The sequence below is a fragment of the Anser brachyrhynchus genome (assembly GCF_964034855.1).
Source record: "Anser brachyrhynchus genome assembly, chromosome: 1".
Lineage (NCBI taxonomy): Eukaryota > Metazoa > Chordata > Aves > Anseriformes > Anatidae > Anser > Anser brachyrhynchus.
This window is the reverse complement of record NC_137694.1, coordinates 107,257,926-107,270,734: the sequence shown is the minus strand read 5'-3', so window position 1 is coordinate 107,270,734 and position 12,809 is coordinate 107,257,926. Positions and strand designations below refer to the sequence as shown.

General features: G+C 35.6%; 1 long non-coding RNA gene across 1 annotated transcript in view; it reads right to left on the bottom strand.

Annotated features, from left to right (window-relative positions):
• Window positions 1-2,344: 2,344 nt before the first annotated feature.
• The window catches only part of LOC308180428, a 63,033-nt gene continuing 52,568 nt past the window's right edge, over window positions 2,345-12,809 (bottom strand). The window contains exons 6-8 of the long non-coding RNA XR_013940946.1: window positions 9,409-11,974; window positions 7,732-7,857; window positions 2,345-3,760 (exon numbers count right to left, since the gene is read on the bottom strand). This is a non-coding gene — a long non-coding RNA (uncharacterized lncRNA). The remainder of the gene's footprint in view (window positions 3,761-7,731; window positions 7,858-9,408; window positions 11,975-12,809) is intronic.

Genomic DNA, 12,809 nt, shown 5'->3' with positions numbered 1-12,809 from the left:
CAAAAAAAAAAAAAAAAAGTTTGTCTTTTAGCATGAAAACACTTTTCAGAATTATCCTTAAGAAATGAATAAGCAGAAAAAAAAAAAAAGATAAATTGAAAAGGAACACCTGCTAAAGCTATGCTGCTAGATAGTTTCATAATAGAATTCTCCAGCTATTAGTTGTTCTATCACAAAATATGTTCCTGTTTCAACCACAAAATTTAACACATTAATAATAACAAACAATCAATGTAACAACACCAGCAGTTGCCTACCTGTAAAGTTCAACACTTAATCATAATGAAGGCAGGAGAAGCTGACATATCCAAGTATAAGAAATCATATAAAAACAATGCAGGAAGTAACTAATCACCCTTAAATCATCAAATTGGTCAAGTCCAGCATTGGCTTCAATTACTTGTGTTTTAGTTCACTTGAGAGAAATAATTAATTCCCAATGTATACCTTTTCCAGTTATCATATAAAGATTTAAGCTAAATCCATGAATGCAATGATAGTTTGCTTATATTAAACCACATGAAATACAAAGTAAGGAAGAGTGTTTGTGCAGATAACCACTTGGGTGTCACACACTAAACATACTGATAAAATAAAAATTAAAATATCATTAAAAATGTTTTTTCTTTCCCACGAAATATTATACTGCAATCAGAGCAGCCATTCTTGGTTGGTAGATGAGTATAAAGTAAATAGAGAACTTACAGCCTTGGTTAAAATTTCTTTTCCTAGGGCACCAGGTGCTTTAAATGCCACCAGAAGGATGCTCTAGGCAGTGCCATACTGTCCAACATGGCTTGGCATAGATTTGCTCAAAGCCTTTGTGTCTTTGCAGACTTTGATTAAGGGCCAGTGTTAGAACTCCTATGGGTTTTTACTTGATCCAGTGTAGTGTAGGGATTTTTTTTTTTCATCACAGCTGCCAAAAATATGCCAGTTAAGATAATTACATTTCAATTTAAATTGGTAATTTAATGGAAAATTTTAAACCAGGATGTAGGGCAGGATACATACTTCCAGTTCTATCCCACAACAATAGATTTTGTCTGTTGCAGATGATATAACGACCCAGTGTCATATTTTTGGCTCTTTATGAGACCAGACAGTTTTAGGACTCTCCATAGTTTTGCAGGATTGTCTGTGCAATCTATTTTAAGCCTTGCCTTGATTTTTAAACAGTCTCACTAATACTTCTCCACATCAAACATTGTTCATCTAAGGAAGCAGAGAATCCACAGGATCTGCTTTTAGGGCTTTTTTCTTTGTTTTTGTGAACATATTAGTTTCACCTGTCTATTACCATTTCATTAACTGTCTGTCTTTATGAGTTGCAATAAATGTAAGAAACAAATTCTTCTTAACATTTGTTCCCGTTTGGGAGGACAAGTAGAAGACCCCTAAATATTCTGTCTGACACTTCTCTGTTGTTTTCATTATTTGTTTCAGAGCTGACACAGAAGCCTGGCAGTCGCAACATACTGTAAGGGGAACCATTTTCCTTTGTTTAGAGTGCAGTGTGTACCGTCATTTACATAATAAAATCCTCAAACAAATAACAGATGGTGAAGAGGCACTCACGTTGCCACATGTTGGAAGCATGATACAGTTCCTCAGTGAACTCATTTCTTTTACTTTTGCCTACAGATGTCTACCAGCTATTAAACCTTGGAGGTTAGTCAGCTGGTGAAAGGTTTAAAGACAGGCAAAAATCTGTCTCCAGAATTTTTATGCTTCCAGGAGAAGCAAATGTTATACCCTGATAGAAATGCTCAGTCCATTGAAAATGTTTTTCACTTCCATGAAAAGTAAATAAAAATCTCCATATTTTGGGCTAAAATGTTTTGCTATAGAAGATAGTAAATACAATTATCCCTCCCAGTCCGAGATTTTTTTTTTTCTATTTTAGAATAGTTTTCCAAGGAGAAATTGGGAATAGAGGAAGCTATGCTAATGCTGTATATTAGCAACATCAGTTCTTGGATGCATTGCCATTAATTCTATGTGCAAATTAAGTGCCAAAAAACAAATGTCTGTCACATGGAATAACAGCCTGTGTACAGTGCAATGAAATAAGATCACACTACGCTCCCTAATTAGAGCTAATGGATCTGCTTCTGATTCTACTTACACCAATTTTATGATCATGTAATCTGTGCTGCCATCTCCAGTGGAGCTTCTCTTCAATAAGAATCAGTCCCATGGAAGACACAGAGGCATTTAAATCAGTGGTCAGTTAAGTCTAAATATTTTTCCTTAGATGCACATTTGTGTATTGCTTTCAGAACTGAGCTTTGCTGCAGCTTCAATGCAGGCATTGGGATTTGGGAGACAGGTAAAATATAGGTCTGTTTTATCATTTCTGTTTTATCTGAAACATGGTATTTTGTACAGCTGTGTGGATAAAGCAAACAATAACCTAGGTCCTTTAGCACATGCAGAAAGAGAAAGAAGGAATTTGATATGATGTTAGTTATAACACAACTGTTCTCACTGTGTTAACATATTAATGTTTATGAATGCTTTGAGTAGACCTACATCCAGCTCATGTACCTACTGCATGGTAGAAATTAAGCCCACGAACTTCAGAAATCTGGTCTTCAGTTCAACAATGTGTGCTTTTCCCTGTTTACCAACTCTACTGATTGGAAGAGCAGCCTCTGTTTTATTAGCACCAAGATAGTGAATCTTCCATCTGGTTCTAAGATGGGCAGGCACAGCAAGAGAGAAAGTTTACAGTTATGGGCCTAAATATGAGCTCCCCATATGAGCATGCCCTGGGTTCATGCTGCAGTGAAAACCAGAGGAATGCCCTGTCTGAATGGGAACATCTGAGGACCTCCCCCCACATGAAGGCTAGCTCTGCGTGGGGAAGGGTGGGCATGGGCAGGAGACTAGCCTTGCTTGTGTGTACAGTGATATCCACCTAGCACCTTGAAACATCAGGATGACCCTTTATCCTGTCCCTATTTTCTTTGGATAACCTCATGGCAAACAACTCTAAATCACCAACCCTGAAGCTGCTGAAGGACAAAGCAGGGGTGGCATATTTAAAACACTACTAGACAAGAAACTCTCCTACTGCAGCTTCCAGCTCCGCTCCCATCCTTTATATTTAGCAGTGCTCCTCAAAAATGACTAGATCACAAATTTGTCTACTTTGTGTCTGGCAAATGCCTATCTAACAGAGATATTAATTAACACTTTTTTTTTTTTCTCATTTTTTTTTGTTTGTTTGTTTCAGGAAAGGAGTAAAGGAGCTCCTTTTCATGCAAAGGAGCCTCCCTCTTCTTTCAGAAACTCCCATATTAAAAGCAACTTGTTATTTTTCAGATATCTTGGAAAAACACATCAGGCTTCTGCATTTCAAAACCATGGTGCCCCATAAGAATATTGTACATTAATGCACCAGCATTAACCAATTAATTTGAAGTCACTTGAATCTCATGTCATAACATAAAGGCAAATAGAGCATATTCAGAACAGCACACTTAAAAACCTACATAATGATACAGATAACAAACGGAAAATAAATTTACTTCATATATTTTACATCAAGGTCAAATCCAAAAGGTTTCTCTCTCTCTAGAGATGCTTTAATGATGATGTCACCAGGAACTTAGTACTCCTTATCCAGTTTGTGTATCTTCAGGTTATATTTACAGAAGGGAATATTATATTTCACTCATGGAGTCCCACTGAGTTTTCTTCAGTTAGGAAGTCCTTTTCTCAACTTTCTCCAAATTTTCTCCTTCACCATTCCCTAAATCAAACAAACCCAGAAACACAAAGATTGAAAAGAACTGAAAAATGTCATCTGGGGGTTTTCTTTAGGGAACTTGTAATAAGAATTCAATTACTTTCCACATGGGAATCTACATCCGACTGACAATAAAATACATTGTTTTCATTTTTGCTTGTTCTGCATTAATTAGAGTTCCACAGGTACATCTCTATCCATCATGCATTTTAAAAGTGACAAGTTCAGTTCTGAAGCACAATATGATTGTGAGATCACTAATTTTCATCAAACAAAAAATAATAGGACTAAAATGCAGATACAAAACATATATATGTGCTTCTCAGAACATAACTAATGTACATGTTTAAATCAAAGCTCTGTCACAACTCTAGCCAGATAGAAATATTATGCTTGAATAATTAAAACCAAAAGTGACCCAGATTTCTGATTGATGAATTTGGATTTGTCCAGATACAGATAAAATCAATATCGGTAGTTTGTTCAAAGAAATTTTTAGAAATTTACCTAAATGGTTTGCAGAAAACTGAAAACTGAAACATCATAGTCACAACTGAGCAGCTGAGAACAATATATATCTTGTCTTAACATTGACATACAACATTGAGAAATCATATGTATATGTACCCTGCTGTAAATAAGATCTCTTTCTCTTTTGTGTTAGACCTAAGATACATAAAAGAATGACAACTTTAAAGAACAGAGTACAAACATATCATACTGCCTGGAAGCTCACTCAGGATTTAAACAGAACGTTGAGGTTTTTAGGAAAATGGCAGAAGAAGGTATTTGAAGCAATAGTAATGAGTGAATTCTACACAAAATGGGTCACCTGTTTAGATAAATACTTTGATCTGAAAAGGAGTTGGTTCATGCAGCTGTAAAATTTGCATTCATTCTCATTTTTATTATCCAGTAACACTATTAATTATACCTTTTCCATGATATTTTGCATTTGTAGTTCTAGATATATCTAGACAAGGATGAAAATTAGACAAAATTTTCTCTTGAAAGATTATCTGATTTTATAGAAATTAGCATGCTTAGATAGGACAGTTTCCAGTTCACATTACAGACTTCCTCCACTAGCAGAAGGAAATGCATTGTCCTGCACCCCATGACCAAGTCTGCATGTCACATTAACTCTTTGCTAATGAAAAACCCATTACTTTATAAGCCATTACTTCATAAGCCATCAGACCCTTTATCCTTTTTTTTTTCTCCTTTAGAATCTCCACAAGACATGTTTTACTGCAGAAAGTCTATTTTTTAAAAAAATAGATGCCCTAAGTTCTTATTACCTCCATTAAAGAGCCCTAACTAATACTGTCTCAGAAAAATAAAAGCTGCTCATTACCCTCAATTTCCATGGCTTTCCTATCAACACCTTGAATTCAAACTCAGTTGCTTTTCTTTACAGATACTGATTTCTTTCTAGATACTCACATACTGTCAAGGACTACTCTGCTTTAGTAGGTCTCTGACAACATAGAGCAACCAATCACTATTTTGTTATAATCCATTTGTACTTTTATTTTATTTATTTTTTTTTCAACTCTCCACCACAGGGATCTCTTCTTAAAAGCAGTTTTTTTTTTTTTTTTTTTTTTTCCCTAGCTTCATTCTTAATATTTCTAGTTCTATGTAAGGATTTTCTTTGCCTAAAATTCTGTACTGCTATTCTATGTGTTACAGAATAAAACAATTTTAAATGTTAGCTTATTAGAAACATAGCTGCACTGATGTGCCTACTAGAATTTCCTTTCTTTTGACATCAACATGTCTTTTATACTTGTACATATGGTTTAAAAGCCTGTAAAGCGTAGACCACCTAAAATGACTCCATCTTGGTTGTCTTTTCAGTTTGGCTTTTATTTTCTGATTCTTCTTGTCCAGAAGACAAGAAGAACTCTTGCACCCTTCCCAAAGCTTGCACTTTGGAATACTCTGGAGTAGCAGCAGCAGCTCCCTAAGAGCAGGGAATAGTCTCAGTTCACAATAAATCATGATAACTCCTGTGTTTATGTCTAATACTTCTTGTAAGCTAATTATGAAACCCACAAATGCAAGTGATGGCAGGGTGCAATAAGCCAATGGATTTTTATTTATTTATTTTGGTCTTACAAAATTTGGAAATATTAAAGGAAAAAAAATATCTCACTAATATTTGACCTATAAATAGCTCATTTTTCCACCATAACTTTTGGCTCATTGATTAAATGGCTGCTCTTTTTTTTTTTGTACTAACTAATAAGCAGCTCTTCAGCTTTTCACTCCAGTTATAGAAGACTCCTAGAGACATTTGCTAAAGCCACAGGGGAAAACAGGGACAATAGGAGGAAAGTGCAAGCACTCAGGGAAAAAAAAAAAATCCATAATGTATACTTTATTGCCTACTCTTTCTTCTTTCTAATTTTAATACCTTTATCTCTCATTGCTGAGCAATTATTTGAATAGCATCTTCTCATCTATCAAGTAACTTGCAAGTCAATTTTCAAACAAATATAAAATGATTGAGTGAAATTCTAAGTCCACGCAGCCAGTTTTCTGTATCATAGCTGCGTTTGTACATAAGATGATGGTTTCCTTGTCCTTTTGTAACATATATTAAAGGAAGACTTAAACTTTAGGCCTCTATGCATTAGAACTCAGTTTTTACAATACTTACCCAGCAGTAGAAAGACTAACATATCCACTATGTTTCTTTGTAGCACATTATAAAGTCAGATGCTTCTACAGCTAGAAGACCAGAGTTTCCAGCTATGTCAGCATATCCCTTATGTCTATTGAACAGACTACATTGTAACACTGAATTCCTTGAAGCAAATATTAGTCTTTTGTAAAACAGCAACAACAACAATAAAAAACTGAATAACAGGGAACAGTTTATTCACAGAGTTTTTTGAAAAAAAAAATTACATTCCAGGATTTGTATTTACAATTCAATGTTGGCACTTTCATCTTGGCTGATTCTGTTCTGTAGTGTTAAATGAGAAAGCAGAATGAGACTGTTTCTCTTGCTATTTAAAGTTACCCTAATGTAATGTCCTGAGTAACGTTATTGAATATAGAGTTATTGTTCTTGTCCCTTTAAATCTTGAGAAATACTAACAATCCCTTTAAATCTTGAGAAATACTAACAACCACTAATTTCTACCAACCCGCTAAAAAATTTAGGATGGCCAGACTGTCAGTGAAACAGGTCATTCAGCTTTCACCCACGCTCAAAATCTTTCCTGTTCAGCTCTTTTTAAAACACAGAAATACCTGAAGCAAAACTAAATCAAAGTCTATGCTTGACTGCTCCTGAAGGCATTCTCCCAGGAGAACAGGATCTAGTCCCATTTTAGTGAATGCATGCAAAGAAGAAACTTTAAAATGGGAGATCAGATAGCTACTGCCAGCAGACACCTTCACACTTTCACAGGCATAGGAGATCAAAGTATAAAACGGATCCAGGGAAGACAGAGTTTAAATTGTGATCCTTTACTTCCTAGCTGTTGGCTAGGCTATAAATTGAATCTAAATTATAAGTTAGGAAAAAACAATCAGTATCTTATCTACCACCACAGACAATTACAAAAGACTGGCTGGAGTAAATAGATGGAGACAATAGCAGGTGAGTGCATGCATCTTACAGGAAGCCTTAACACTGAGCAGACTCTAGGCATTGTCACCCCAAATCTAAACTGTTGACTAGAAGAACTTTATGGCTCTATTCCTCTGTGATTTTTGGCAAGCTGTCAAAAAATAGTGTAAAGTAGAGAATTAAAACTTGACATGCAACAGTATGATCTTCCCAGTTAAAAATATCTGTCTGCATATTAAACAGTTACATGCTGCTGAAATGCAACCCATTCTTACCTCCTGTTTCCAGCACAGTTCAGTGTAAATGATATGGCTGGGGCCTAAGCTTGGCTTACAGTTTACTTTCAAGTCTATGACAGTACTAAATCAGAGTACGACTATTTTACCTGTGTTTCCTTCAGTGAGTATAATCCCATCATGTCCTGTCCTTCAACTGACTTGTGTTGAGTGAGGTATGAGGACAATCACAATCCAGGGTCCCTGGGAATACATGTGGTTCTGCAGCAACTCAACTTCAAGGAGAGACAACAGTTCCCAATTACAATATATCTCCAAATTGTCATTTGAATGAAACTCAAAAGTACACATTACTAAAGCTTACAAGAGATTTAGTTAGATGTTCATACACTTGATTTGGTGCCCACTTTCCGGATATTTACAGAAGTTGTACTGATTCCTCACCTGACCAAAAAAAATAAACTCAACATGGGAGAAGGAGAGCCACTCTGCATCTATGTCCCACTTCAGCAGTCCTGAGAAAAGTCTAAAGAGGTTGTATGAGAGGTTTCAAAGGGGAAGTCTGAGGTTGCCCAAGTGTTGATCTGGCTCTGTGCTTCCAGTAACTGAATCCAGAGTTTGGCTGCTTTGGCAGCTTGCAACCACTCTGAGGGCTCTAGCTCATTCAGGTCCCATTCCCATGTGTACCTCCTCCTCCTCACCAAGCTTCTGAGACAATAGGTTGGGATGATAATGAGCACACATTCAGCTAAACTGACTTTTAGGCCTCCCAGGATCCCCTTCCACTAGATGACTCCTCAGGTTTAAACATCCAGCACTCACATTGGACTAGGATCATTGTCATTGTGTCAAAAGAATTGAAACAGGTATTGAGCTGTTTCTGCATACCAAAAGAAAATTAATCAGATAATAACCAATTCAATCTAATTATAACAATAATCATTTTACACAGCAACACCATGGCAGAAAGCTAAAACTTTTGTGGTCTCTTCAGGAGCCTTCTAATGATACAAAAACAAACAAACAAAAACAAGCAACAACAAAAACAAAAATGACACCAAAAAAATGAGGTAAGAAAATGCAAAAGTTTACAAAACTGATAGAACCATATCCCCACTGCTCCCTGGATAGGTATGACCTATTTAATAAGGCAGTGTTCTAGGTCATATAGGAGACTTTGGTTCAAATTCCAGCTTTATTAGGGCTGTAATACACAACCTTGAGTAAATTGTGCCTGTTTGTTGGTTTTCTCCACCTTTGAAAGGGATTTTTTTTGCTCCATTTTATTCTATAAAACACTGAGATCTAAAGATACAAGAGGTAAGTATTATTATGCTTCACAATTTTATCTTGACTAGCTTAAAATGCATTCTGCCATGCCAGTGGCACTGCTATTTTGTTTTTTACCAAGCACATTTTCGTCATCCAACAACAGATGTACTTTCTGGGTAGTCTTCAAGACTCTTTTACAGAGTGCTTGAGACTATTCTGTTTTAATTTTATTTCTTTTGTTGCTTATTTTCTTTAAGCATTTTAGGGATTTGGCTAAACTATGACCATTAAAAAAATAAACAGTAATATGTATTTTCTGTTTTCCATTTAAGCTAACTAGCTAACTTTTACACAAATAAATCTCAAAGGACTGAATATATGTTCTCCACTTTTCTGATTCTCTCCCCACAAATGCTGCTAATGCTGCTTTCTGTCTGGGCAAAGTCCTTCCCCCCTCCCCCCCCATATAGAACAATTACAATAGCCAAATGTTGCTTGAACTATGGATTATGTTTGCCTTGCACCTAGAATTAGGAGCATAATGATTTCCTTACCTTCCTGTTTATCTAAGTTCTGTCATCAGGTTTCCATAAACAAGTCAGGCAGTCTTTTCTGAGACTAAGGAGATGATGACAAGAAGAAAGCAGAGAGAATGAAAGTTGCAGAAAATATGACCTATTCCAAAAAAAACAGCAAATTTCACTAGTCTCCATTCCAAAGAGACCCAAACTGCTAAAATAAACTTAATATATCAAAAGCATTTTTAATTCAGGTTGTGACCTTGTTTTCTGTTCCCCTTCCTTCCCATCCCCTTTTTACTGTTATTAAAGCCACAGCATTTCAGAATTGACATATTTTTAAGTTTTGAAATTGACTGAGATTTAAAAGACTGAAGTTGAAGGCAACCACAATTTGGAAAGAAAAATCCTGTGATCAGCTGCAGCAAAAGGAAATGAAAAGATTGCAAAACTGCTTCAAAATAGAGTCATAAAGTTACTACAGCAGAGACTTTCAAAACTGTGAAGTTGCACGTATGCAGCTCCCATTACATTTTATAGGCACAGTATATCTGTGTTGTCTAAGTTGCTCTGAAAAACCTCAGTCTGCAAGCCTAATTCCTAATAACATTACACTTCAAATTTAGTGCTTAATTTAGACTCTCTGCCCACTCAAGCATTCTTCTCAAATTCTGAAAGTCTAGAATAGCTTCAAAAACAAATCTTACCAAAAATTAAATCCTATTTCAGAAATAATTCCTTCTTTTACACAAATATTAAGCATAAAACCAGAGAAAGAGCTTAGCTCTCTTAGTGTATTGTAACATATAGAGCCTATAAGTAGTTTTTATTCAGTTGGAAGCAGGCTAAGAGTCAGTCTGGGAATATTTAGGTAAGCCCAAGAAGCAACACTGGAAAAGAAACAAAGAAATCTAACCTGTTCCTATTCATCACAATTATTCCTGACACACAGACTCAACTTAAAAAGCTTTGAGACGCTTTAAAGATATAATTATCTACAATTCACCCTTCATAAAGCTGGTATTTTCCAGAATGTCGTTATGTACATTAAATTTAAAAAATTAAAAAAAAAAAGAAAAAAGAAAAAAAGAAAAGAAAGAAATTATACCTTCCACACCCCCAAGTTTAACATGTACTAATAGAGATCAATTGGTTCTCTCCCTGAACCTCAGTGCTAACACTGAACTAATGTTTATTTCAGCTAGATTGTATTTCTTGGGGCAAATTTCAGGTAATAGATACTCTATCCTTTACGTTTATTGTTCTGCCTGAGGGTTTAAATGGCCACAAAAGCTAGTTAAACCTAAAAAGACAACCTTTCCAGTAGGGCCAAACAAGTGTTTTCTCCCTACAGTCAGTTCCAAAGTGCAAAAGCATCCTTTAGCAAAGAATCAAGAACTTTTGAGTGTATTACAAAAATGTGTTGTTTGGTTCTGCCAGCACTGCACAAACCAGACTCCCACGACCCATCATAATGGGAGCATGGTTCTGCAGTACAGAGTGAAACAATCCACAACCCCCTGCCCCCCAGTACATATAACAAGACACACCAACTAATGAAAAAAAATGGTTAGATCATAGAATGGCTTGGGTTGAAAGGGACCCTAAATACCATCTAATTCCAACCCCTCCTGCCATAGGCAGGGATGCCACCAATAGATCAGGTTGGCCAAAGATTCATCCAACCTGGTCTTGAACACCTCCAAGCAATTACTTACTCTTGTCCTACCTTTTCTCACTCTCCAAGTCTTTTTATTCGGTCTTACTCTTCTCTTTTGCCTTTCAGATTTGCTTTTGGCTAAAGTGTTCTCAACACCATTTGGATAAATGCAGATCAAATTGATACCACAGGCACTAGCCACTTCCATTGTGTGTCTCCAAATGGTATTTTGCTTATTCTTTGCTCATGCCTGTGACAATGTATTTTGTTCAGATTACACCCACTTCATATATAAATATACACATGTTTCAGTTAATAGAAAGCAATTTCATATTGCAGTAGCTTCAAATGATTTCTTTTTTGGGGGAGGGGAAGTAAAAACAATGTAACAGGGTAGAATAAAAAAAAAAACAACACAACAGTCTGGTCTCAAAACAATATACATTGTGTGTATATATGAAGTAGAAGGATTATAATTATAAGAGCTCAGAAACACAAAGAATGAGGGAAAAAGACCGTTATTCTACATACATAATATTCCAAATACACTAAAGGCTAAATTTCCTAACAAATGTCACTTAAATTAATGAATACTGCTTTATCCTGACACAAGCCATGTTGTCCTCAGAACCTCTCTCTCAGTTTTCCCCTTCCGGACCATAGAGCATGGAGGAGAAATCAGAGAGAGGGATAAGTGGACAGTGTCACTTTCAGTCTATCATGGAAACAACTTTATCTGGGCATAGGTAAAAATAGGATAATCCATATTTTAAATTATGAAAGCAACACTTATAATAATAGTAATAAAAAAAATGTCCTGCTACCTGTATGTTTGGGAGACCAGGAAAGAAGTACTTCATATCCCATCAATATGTTATCAGTTATGGGAATAATAACTCTATGAATACTGGGCTGCATTCATCTTCTTCACTGAAATCAAGTCTTGGTTAAAAAAAAAAAAAAAAGGATACACACAGGCCTTTGTGAGCACACATAGGCAAAAGGCTGATGAATAGAGAGAGGTGAGAACAAAAGAGAAGAAATATAAAAGAATTTAATTAAAAGTAGTTATTTGCAAACATCAAGTGTATCTATCATTACAAGCCTTCCTTGCTTTTACTATATGGCAGCAGCAGAATAAAATCTTGTTGGTGATGTTGGTTTGGCTTTAGCCCAGGTCCTGCACTATCGAAATGTTTTATCTTTACATTTTCATTCTTTGTTATTACAGGGGTTGCTGTAAGATAGTTATTTTTATGTTAATGTTCTTACTCATTCCCTCTCCCTCAAAATTCCTTTCTTTTAATCCGCTCTTAAGTAAATTTGGTAGAAAATTTTCCTCTCCATATATAGAGATAAGGAAAAGGTCTCTTACCCTTTTAAATTATACTTAGGGCTTGTTAGATACAGAGGAGGAAGTGGAGAATAATGACAAAGGAAAATAAAAAGGAAGATAATGTTACATTCTTTGCTTATTTAAAGCTATTCCAATAAGCATAAACCACAAGCATATTCTAATCTGCATTGACGATAATCGTTACTTTGCCCATCTTTTGCTAGTTTGCCTATTCCAAACAAATGCTTATTCAAGTCATGAATACTTAAAGCAAGATAATGTTATTTACTTCATTCAGTTTGGACTGTTTTTTGACCACAGAGGGCTTCCTGGTAGTTTACTTTGAACCAAGTTTTAGAGGATTATACGAAAAAAAGCAAACTTAACATGTTACCTCTTGGTGGTGATGCAAACCAAACCTTTATTCCTCTCTAGAACTAA